At 49.3% G+C, this 9,575-nt stretch overlaps 1 long non-coding RNA gene across 1 annotated transcript; it reads right to left on the reverse strand.

Moving 5' to 3' along the window:
* Positions 1–313: 313 nt before the first annotated feature.
* LOC122546386 lies at positions 314–4,872 on the reverse strand. Its single transcript, XR_006310732.1, has 3 exons — positions 4,505–4,872; positions 1,124–1,164; positions 314–386 (listed from the first exon to the last, which is right to left on the reverse strand). It is a non-coding gene; the product is annotated as an uncharacterized LOC122546386 (long non-coding RNA).
* Positions 4,873–9,575: the final 4,703 nt, after the last annotated feature.

The following is a 9,575-nucleotide window of genomic DNA, read 5'->3' on the forward strand; positions in this document are numbered from 1 at the left end:
CGCACCCTCTCTCGCACTCACGCACCCTCTCTCGCACTCTCACACCCTCCCTCGCACTCACACACCCTGCCAATGTCTCCACTGTTCACTGTGCCAATACAGAGGCCTCCTCTTTGGTGCTCCCTGCTCATTACGAAATAGCACCACACACACGTGAAGTAGGTTTCTCTCTCAAATAGAGTCATTGAGTTAAACCTGTCGTATTGCCTTGCCAAGCGCCAATAACTGGGACTAGGTGTGCCAATTTCGGGGCAGGGGCAGACTGTCAACATACCCACCTTCCCACCCAGTGCCCAGATCCAGCGTCACTCACCGTCTCTGTGATGTACGTCTGTATCCCATCAGCGTACTGCAGGGCATACTGATCAGGGTTACTCTTGTTCCAGCTACAGGTGAAGGAGAAACCAGATCAGATTCCAGGACAATAACCCCAGCCTTGAATGAGCTGGTGGTGAATGAACTGCTTTGTTCAGACTTCTTAATCATCGCGCAAAGTGAGGGAGTTTGACCTGCTGTGTGGATAATCACCAGCAAAAGTTTACAACAGGAAGCGGAGCTAGAGAGGGATGGAGGGAGAGAAGAACGGAGGGAGAGAGAGACGGAGTGAGGAAGGGAGGGACAGATGGACGGACGGAGGGAGGGACCGAAGGTGTCAAGTCAATTCAAGCATCCTTAACACTGTGATGCTTCCTGACTGACAAGAAGATGGCCGCCACCAATGACATCACCATGAGGTCATTGTCCCCTCACTATTTGGGATAGTCTGGCTAGGGGCCAGGGCCCACAGAACAGGACACGCTCAGGGCTCCAGGTACATACAGCAAAGCAGAGCTTACTCTGACAGAGCCTACAGAATAGGGCAGTACTCGGGGTGAGACTCAGGGCAAGTCAGGGTTCAGGTTGGAGCGGGGGAGAGGTCAGAGTTCAGGCTAAACTGCTGCTGTTGCTTGTCACTGTGGTCACGAAAATTAGACAAAGGGAAATCAAAGGCAGTTCAGGAGAATAACGCGTCAGGCCCTCTTTTACTTTGAGCCTGTTGGGTGAACAAAGTGCTAAGAGGAGACCATCCTGGGCTCAGTGTTTCCTGGGGCTTGGATCCCTTGGGAGACAAAGGGTTACTTACACGTCGCAGACCTCCTTCAGGACGGTTGACAAGGGCTTTTTCTGTGGGAATCCAGAAAGGAGAAAAGAAACCCGGGTTAGTCCAGAATGGCACAGGCCGCACCAAGTGTCTGACAAAAAGCACTTGTCACTGCCCAGCCCAATCCTGTGTCTCCCCCCACCAACCCTCACCCCCAGTCAGTCAGCTCAGCCACGCTGCAGCTCAATCCCTTCCCCTGGCCGTTGCACACCATTAGCAGGGAGCTCAACAGAGAGCCCGGCGCCAACACATTTCCCCTTCCCGGGGGCCACATGCAAAGGTGATGGCACAGGCCCCGAGATCTCCAGACAGGCTTTGCCCCAGACATGCACTGACTCTGTTACAAAGCTCTCATCTTTCTTCTCAATTTCCTCCACAGCCCTTCTCCCCACACCCAACCCCCAACCTCCTCCTGACCTCAGGATCCCACAGCCCTGCCCTCTCGTGTGGCCTGCACACAGCCACGGTGTCACCGCACTCTCGAGGCTGCAGTGCGAATGAGTGTGGCATCACAGAGCCCGGGTGAAGCTGGAGTCAATGGGAACTGGGCTGGGGGGGGGGGGGGGGCAGTGGGTGGAACTCCCAGGTGGGTTGGGAATCACTTTTAAGAGATGTTTGTGTTTGTTGGAGGTCTGAGGCCCACAGCTCCGAGAGTTCCTCCGGGGGCTTGTCCTAGGCCCAACCATCTTCAGCGGCTTCATCAACCACCTTCCCACTATCGTGAGGTCAGATCGCGCAGTGTTCAGCACCGTCTGCGACTCCTCAGATACTGAAGCAGTCCACGTTTAACTGCAACAAGATCTGGAGTACAATACGCAGGCTTGGATAACTAAGTAGGCCGTAATACTCTCAATGCACAAGTGGTAGACAGTCCCATCTCCAACATCTCCTGGATTACACGGACGGGTCGGGCTGAGATGCTGTTCAGAGGCTTATTGGGGGAGGCACGGTGGCTCAGTGGTTAGCACTGCTGCCTCACAGCAGCAGGGTCCCAGGTTCAATTCCAGCCTCAGGCGACTGTCTGTCTGTGTGGAGTTTGCACGTTCTCCCTGTGTCTGTGTGTTTTTCCTCCAGGTGCTCCGGTTTCCTCCCACAGTCTAAAGATGTGCAGGTTAGGTGAATTGGCCATGCTAGGTGCATTAGTCAAAGGGATATGGATCTGGATGGGTTACTCTTCAGAGGGTCGATGTGGACTGGTTGGGCCGAAGGGCCTGTTTCCACACTGTGGGGAATCCAATCTAATCAAGACAGAATTTAACCATCAACCCTTGACATTTAACAGCATTACCACTGAATTTCCCACTGTCCTTTGTGGTTATCTTTGATCAGAAACTGAACTGAATGAGCAATATAAATACCGTGGCTACAAGGGCAGGTCAATGTCTAGGAACCCTCCAGTGTGTAGCTTGCCTCCTGACTCCCCAAAGTCCATCCACCATCTACAAGGCCCAAGTCAGGGGTGTGGTGGAATACTCCCCACTTGCCTGGATGGGTGCAGCTCCAACAACACTCAGGAAGATCGACACCATCCAAGACCCTATGACTGGTATCCTAACCGGAGGGGATGATGGCTGAGTCATATTATGGCTGGATGGTTAATCCAGAGACTCCGGTAATATTCTGGACCCAGGTTCAAATCCTACCACGGCAGATGGAGGAATTAAAATTTGAGAAAAATCCGGAATCTGTCCATTGTCAGAAAAAACCCGCCTGGTTCACTAATGTCCTTTAGACCTACACGTGACTCCAAGCGCACAGCATTATGACTGACCCTGTATTACCTTCTTGGCAATTAGGGGTGGACAATAAATGCTAGCCTGGCCAGAGATGCTCACAGACCATGAATAAATTTAAAAAGAAACTCCATCACTTAACAATATTCAGCTGATCATCGCCACTGCGCAGTTGCTACAACAACAACACCTTCCAAACCCACAAGCACCGACCTCGAAGGACAGGGGCAGCAGAAATGGCAGAAGACTATCCGCTCCAAGGCACTGGCCAATCAGGAGCAAGCGATGTATCCTGGCCTTTCCAGTGATGCTCACATCCCACAAAACGGATACTGGGAAGTGAAGCTCCGAAGGTGGATATCACGGACGAGTGATTTGGAGATGCCGGTGTTGGACTGCGGTGTACAAAGTTAAAAATCACATGACACCAGCTTATAGTCCAATAGGTTTAACTGGAAGCACTAGCTTTCGGAGCGATGCTCCTTCATCAGGTGGTAGTGGAGGGCTCGATCCTAACACAGAATTTATAGCAAAAATTTACAGTGTGATGTAACTGAAATTATACATTGAAAAATACCTTGATTGTTTGTTGAGTCTTTCATCTGTTTGAATACTGTGATAATTTCACTTCTTTCATGTGTAAATCACAAATGCAGAGTTACATTGTACTTTGCTCAAAAACTGCATGAATTTATGTAAAACTCCGTTATCTCACTTTTCAGATTAGCATCAATCTAAACCTCATGGCATAGACAGAGAACACAGGGGGATAACACCTTCAACATATTGGAGCTGAAAATGTGTTGCTGGAAAAGCGCAGCAGGTCAGGCAGCATCCAAGGAGCAGGAGAATCGACGTTTCGGGCATAAGCCCTTCTTCAGCTTATGCCCGAAACGTCAATTCTCCTGTTCCTTGGATGCTGCCTGACCTGCTGCGCTTTTCCAGCAACACATTTTCAGCTCTGATCTCCAGCATCTGCAGTCCTCACTTTCTCCTCGAAGATTTTTACCTTCAACATATTGTCTAGCTATCACCCATTAGTAACAGCTAACCTGAGAATGTAACTTTTTAAAAAAGGTTTTGTGATTTACACATGAAAAAAGTGAAACTATCACGGTATTCAAACAGATGAAAGACTTAACAGACAATCAATTTTTCAATGTATAATTTCAGTTACATCACACTGTAAATTTTTGTTATAAATTCTGTGTGTTAGGATTGAGCCCTCCACTATCACCTGATGAAGGAGCGACGCTCCGAAAGCTAGTGTGCTTCCAATTAAACCTGTTGGACTATAACCTGGTGTAGTGTGATTTTTAACTTTGAACACAGATGAGGAGTGAGTATGTTCGGACAGAGTATGTGTACCAAATGAGTACTTCCCAGGGTTTGGGAAGAGACTGAACCAGTTTTGAAAGGCGCGCTGTATTAGGTGGCTCTCTGATTGACGGAATCATAATCAGACCCTGTTCCACCTGACTCTGATACGCTTGCAACACAAACTTAGCTCAAATTGCTGCCGCCCCCCCCCCCCCCCAGCTATTCCAGATCTGACTGACTTGAGGGACGGTGTGAAAGAGGAATTTTTCAGAGTTGTTGAAGTATTGAGACAGTCTGCCTGCTTTCTTACCTGATCGAGGTCGATCAGCTGAGGGTAGGCCCCAGGCATCTGCACGGCGATCTTCACGATATCTTTGGGCAGTGGCATGATGGTTTCAGTCTAATGAGGCCCAGGAGCTGGCTGACTTGACTTGACTCGGCTGGGATCCTGCCAAGTACAAGGATAAACCGGGGTCGATTCTGTGGAAAAATCAGACAAAACTGTGTTTTTTGTGGCAGTGAATTAAGTGTTGCTTCTTTTATTGGAGCATCCCAAATTGAGAATTCAGGAGGAGGAATACCCCAGAGATATGTAGGCCGGAGGTCATCAAAGGACAGACGAATGAAGATTGTTGACTCATTGGGGAAGGAAGCAATCAGCGAAGGAAAAATGTCCCACACGTGTTGCATCCAATATTTTCTCTGACTGACTAAAAAAAAAATCTTCAAAGACCTATTTCCCTCCTCTTCCCCATACATGCTCTCTGGGCCACACTCCAGCCCCGTCTGTATTGCACATTCGGTGAGCAATGTGCAATATTGCCCGGTCAGAACCTGCCCATCGGTCCTCGGCGACCTCTCGCCGGACTGAGACAGCGTGGGGCTCTGACAGTGCCCGGTGGATCTTCAGACCCCCTGCAGTGCCATCTTAAGCTGCACGTTAGTCAGCCAGAGGCAAAGAAATAGTTAACTAAAACATAGCGGGATTTGAGGGGACCGGCTTCCATATTTTGAAAGGGCACTGTCGACAATTCAATGTACATCAAAGGAAATGCTTCAAAGTGAAACAGTTTGCATTTCTGTGGCACCATTTACAACGTTTGCAGCATGTCAAGTGCTTCCAAAGTGCGGGTATTGGAGAAAATGAACGAGGGGATCTCCCACTAACAGCAATATCCCCAAGGCCCGATGATGTGTTTAGTGATGTCAGGTGGGGACAACAAACCTACTCGCTCTGTTTGCAGAGGGTGACAAAGGCCCTTCTACACCCATCGCACCTCCACCTAATCTCTCAGCCTGCACTTCCAACCGGGCAGCACCCCCTCAGTACTGCACTGAACTATCGGCTCAGACATTGGACTCCAGCTTCTGACTCAGGCGGCAGTGCTCCACACCCGACTATCACATTAGATTCGATTCCTTACAGTGTGGGAACGGGCCCTTCGGCCCAACAAGTCCACACCGACCCTCCGAAGAGTAACCCACCCATAACCCATTTCCCTCTGACTAATGCACCTAACACTATGGGCAATTTAGCATGGCCAATTCACCTGGCCTGCACATCTTTGGGCTGCGGGAGGAGACCGGAGCACCCGGAGGAAACCCACGCAGACACGGGCAGAATGTGCAAACTCCACACAGACAGTTGCTCGAGGCTGGAATCGAACCTGGGACCCTGGTGCTGTGAGGCAGCAGTGCTAACCACTGAGCCACCGTGTTGGACATCATTCTTGGTACATTCTACAGGATAATGTGGCACAGAAACAGGCCATTTGGCCCAACCAGCCGATGCTGGAGTTTCTGCTCCAACCAAGCTGCATTCCCCATTTAAATCGATCAGGGTCATTCTTTATTCCTTTCTTCCTCATCCTCCCCTGGAATACATCCATACAATCTGCTTCAGCCGTGCTGGAAAAGCTCAGCAGGTCTGGCTGCATTAGTGGAGAGAAACCAGAGTTAATATTTCAGGTCCAGTGACCCTTCCTCAAAATTAACTGTTGGAACGCTCCACCAATCCCTGTGTAAGAGGATTCCTTTTAATTCCCGATTTTTTCGTGACCATCTTTCCTTGAAAACCTTCAGCTGCCCTGTTTTGTACGAGAGGAAACACTCTCTCCCTTCCCCTTCCAGCTAAACCTTTCAGAATGGATTAATCACTCCTCCTTTCTCTTCTTGCGAGCGAGAAAGACAAGTCCCTCCGTCGACCCTATCCCAAAATGTAAACCCCTGTATCAGCTATTGCCCTTGTAAACCTCTGCCCCATCTCCCATGTCTGAATATACAATGAGCAGAGCTGCACAATGTATCCTTGTGTGGCCGAGGATTGACAGAGTTCCAGGAGGCCTTGCTCATTTTCAACTCTATCCTTCTATAAACAAAGCCTGGTGCTGACCCTGTTTTGTCTCAATAGCTTTGTTAATCCACAGCTCTGGGTGGGGTGCTCTTCGGAGGGTTGGTGTGGATTCGACGGGTTGAATGGCCTGCTTCCACACTGTGAGGATTCTACATTGATTGCTCCTAACAGAAGCCCAATCACACCCCATTTCCCAGAGGAAATAAAGACTGCAACGCTGACTATTCTTCACTAACCTTACGCAATAATTCATTCTGGATGTAGGTTTGCTCGCTGAGCTGGAAGGTTCATCTTCAGACGTTTCGTCACCATACTAGGTAACATCTTCAGTAGGCCTCCGGATGAAGCTTCATCCAGAGAGTCATTGATGATGCTACCTGGTATAGTGACGAAAATGAACCTTCCAGCTCAGCGAGCAAACTCACATCCAGAACCTCACCCTAAGCCACAAATCTTCTCAAAACTTGTTAATAATTCATTTTAATGGTCAAGCTTTTGAAAGAGTTATGATTATAGATTGCGATGTCAACATTCATCCATGCTGGGTTAATGGTGGCGACGTTGGAGTTGGCCTCGGAAGAAGGCCTCTCTTGATTCCTTTCTATTCAGTCGTGGGATGAGGGCATCGCAGCTGGGCCATCACTTATTGCCCATCCCATGTTGTGCTTGAGAAAGTGGCCAGCTTCTTCTGATGATCGTCGCCATCTTGGACAAAAAGGAACCGTTGGGAGGGGATTAAAAAAATGGCTGCCACCCAGCAGGGAGGCCCAGGAAGCTCAAGCCAGAGGGTGGCAAGGGACAGATGTCTCATCTCACTGGGTGCAGGAGGCAGGAACTCCCAGGCAGAGGAACATTGGAATACAGGAACAGGAGGAGGCTATTCAGCCCCTCGATACTGTTCCACCATTCAATGAGTTTACAGCTGATCTATGGCCTGACCTTTGGCACACATCCCTTAATACCCTTGCGTAACAAAGACTTCAGATTCAAAATTAACAACTGATCCAGCAAATACTGCCATTTGTGGAAGAGTTCCAAACCTCTGCCACCCTTTGTATGTTGAAAAGTGCTTCCTAATATCGCTTCTGAAAGGTCTGGCCCTAAATTCTCTGACTGTGCCCCCTAGTCCTAGAATCCCCAATCAGTTGGAACAGTTTACCTTTATCTACCCTGTTTATTTTCCTGTTAATATCTTGAAGGAAGACCAGGCCTTCAGAGAATGGTGATCTCTTGTTTATTACTTTGTCTTAAGCTTTCTCCTTGAACCCCACATTCAGAGCGAGTGTTCAGGGAAGGTCAGACAGGGGGACCTCCCTTGACATCTCTGATGGGAGACAGCTGCAGAATCACAGAATCCCTACAGTGTGGAAACAGGCCATTCGGCCCACACCTGAAGAGTATCCCACCCTGACCCATTCCCTTACCCCATTACTCTACAATTATCCCTGACCAATGCACCTAACCTGCACATCCCTGAACACTATTTGCAACTTAGCATGGCCAAGCCACCTGACCTGCACAGCTTTGGACTGTAGGAGGAAACTGGAGCACCCGGATGAAACCCACACAGACACGGGGAGAATGTGCAAACTCCACACAGTCAGTTGCCAGAGGCGGGAATTGAACCCGGGTCCCTAGCGCCGCGAGGCAGCAGTGCTAACCACTGAGCCACCGTGCCGCCCTAATCTTCCACCTGCTCTTCGGAGACCAGTTGCCAGGTGGCATCCATGGTAACCCAGTCAGCCCCAGTGAACCGCCGTGGGTCATCTAGTGACCCCCACCAAATCCAGCCCACACTGCACCCAAGGGCAGCCCAGGAGGCCAGAATTCCCGACTTCCACTTCCGAGGCAGAGATTGCATTAGAGTTGCAAAAAGCCCTGAGATCCGGTGAAGTTAGGAGGTCGGCTGGCACAAGGAAAGCTGAGTTACAAATCATAGAATCCCCATATGGAAGCAGGCCATTCGGCCTGAGTCTACACCGAGCCTCCGAAGATAGGGGTGGGAGGGAGGGAGCATGGTCACAAAATTTGCAAATGATATGAAAATTGGTATGATGGTAAAAAGAAATGAAGATGTTAGCGGGGACCTGCAGGAGGACATCAATAGACTGGTTATCAGGCTGCGTGAAAAAAACATGCCTTTAAGAGGGCTTTGTTCTGTCTGGTTTCTCCTGAAGAGTTGGGTGGGGGCTTATAAACCTGGTGCCGAGTTTCTGCTCCATGGAAAGGAGAGTAAATAGCTCTGGGTCTTGCTTTAAATTAAACAAAGGCAGCATGGATGGTGGGGTCAGGCTCACACAGAGCCAGGAGTTTAGTTTTTCACTTTCAGTTAAAGTTGAGGTTGTGGGGTTGAAGCTGCTAGATACAGCGCTCTCTCTGCTGCTGGATTCCTTGTGTCGGAGTTCCTTCTCCTGGGCCGGAGCAAGTGAGGGAAATCTATTTGGCTGCATTTGCGTTTGCTAAGAGTGTGTTTATGGGATGCTGCTATTTGGGAACAGCTGCTGACTGATGGTTACTATAGAGCATTTTGTTAAATATTTCAGTAGAGTTATACCAATTTTTTTTTAACTTTAACTTTAGTGCTAAAATAAAGTGTTAAAGCCTTGCAGTTGAATTACATTTGGAATGCAGTGCCTTTAAATAAGATAAAAGTTTGGGTCCAGGGTCCACTTGCCATCCACTTACTGAGATCCTTTCGCTTTGTTAAAGCTGAGACATCATGACGAGCTGTCGGAGGGGCACACGAGGCGCCACATGAGAAAAACCAGGACCTTCCCGTTTACAAACAAATCGTCTCTGCTGCATACCTCTTCCTTCCCTCCCTCACTGCTCTGTCTCCGTTTGGGTGGAGCAATGTAACCAGAGCTTGATGCAAAGGTCCCTGCAGGATAGTTGCCAGCACTCAGGGTGGGGATGGAGTGCAATAGGAGAGCAGGACCGTGACCAGACAAGTCCCAGCAGGTTCTGGCAGCACACAGGCCTCCCTAACAGTTAACACACACATAGACTCTCTCATACTCACACACGC

Source organism: Chiloscyllium plagiosum, unplaced genomic scaffold, assembly GCF_004010195.1.
Source record: "Chiloscyllium plagiosum isolate BGI_BamShark_2017 unplaced genomic scaffold, ASM401019v2 scaf_44544, whole genome shotgun sequence".
In the NCBI taxonomy this organism is placed as follows: domain Eukaryota; kingdom Metazoa; phylum Chordata; class Chondrichthyes; order Orectolobiformes; family Hemiscylliidae; genus Chiloscyllium; species Chiloscyllium plagiosum.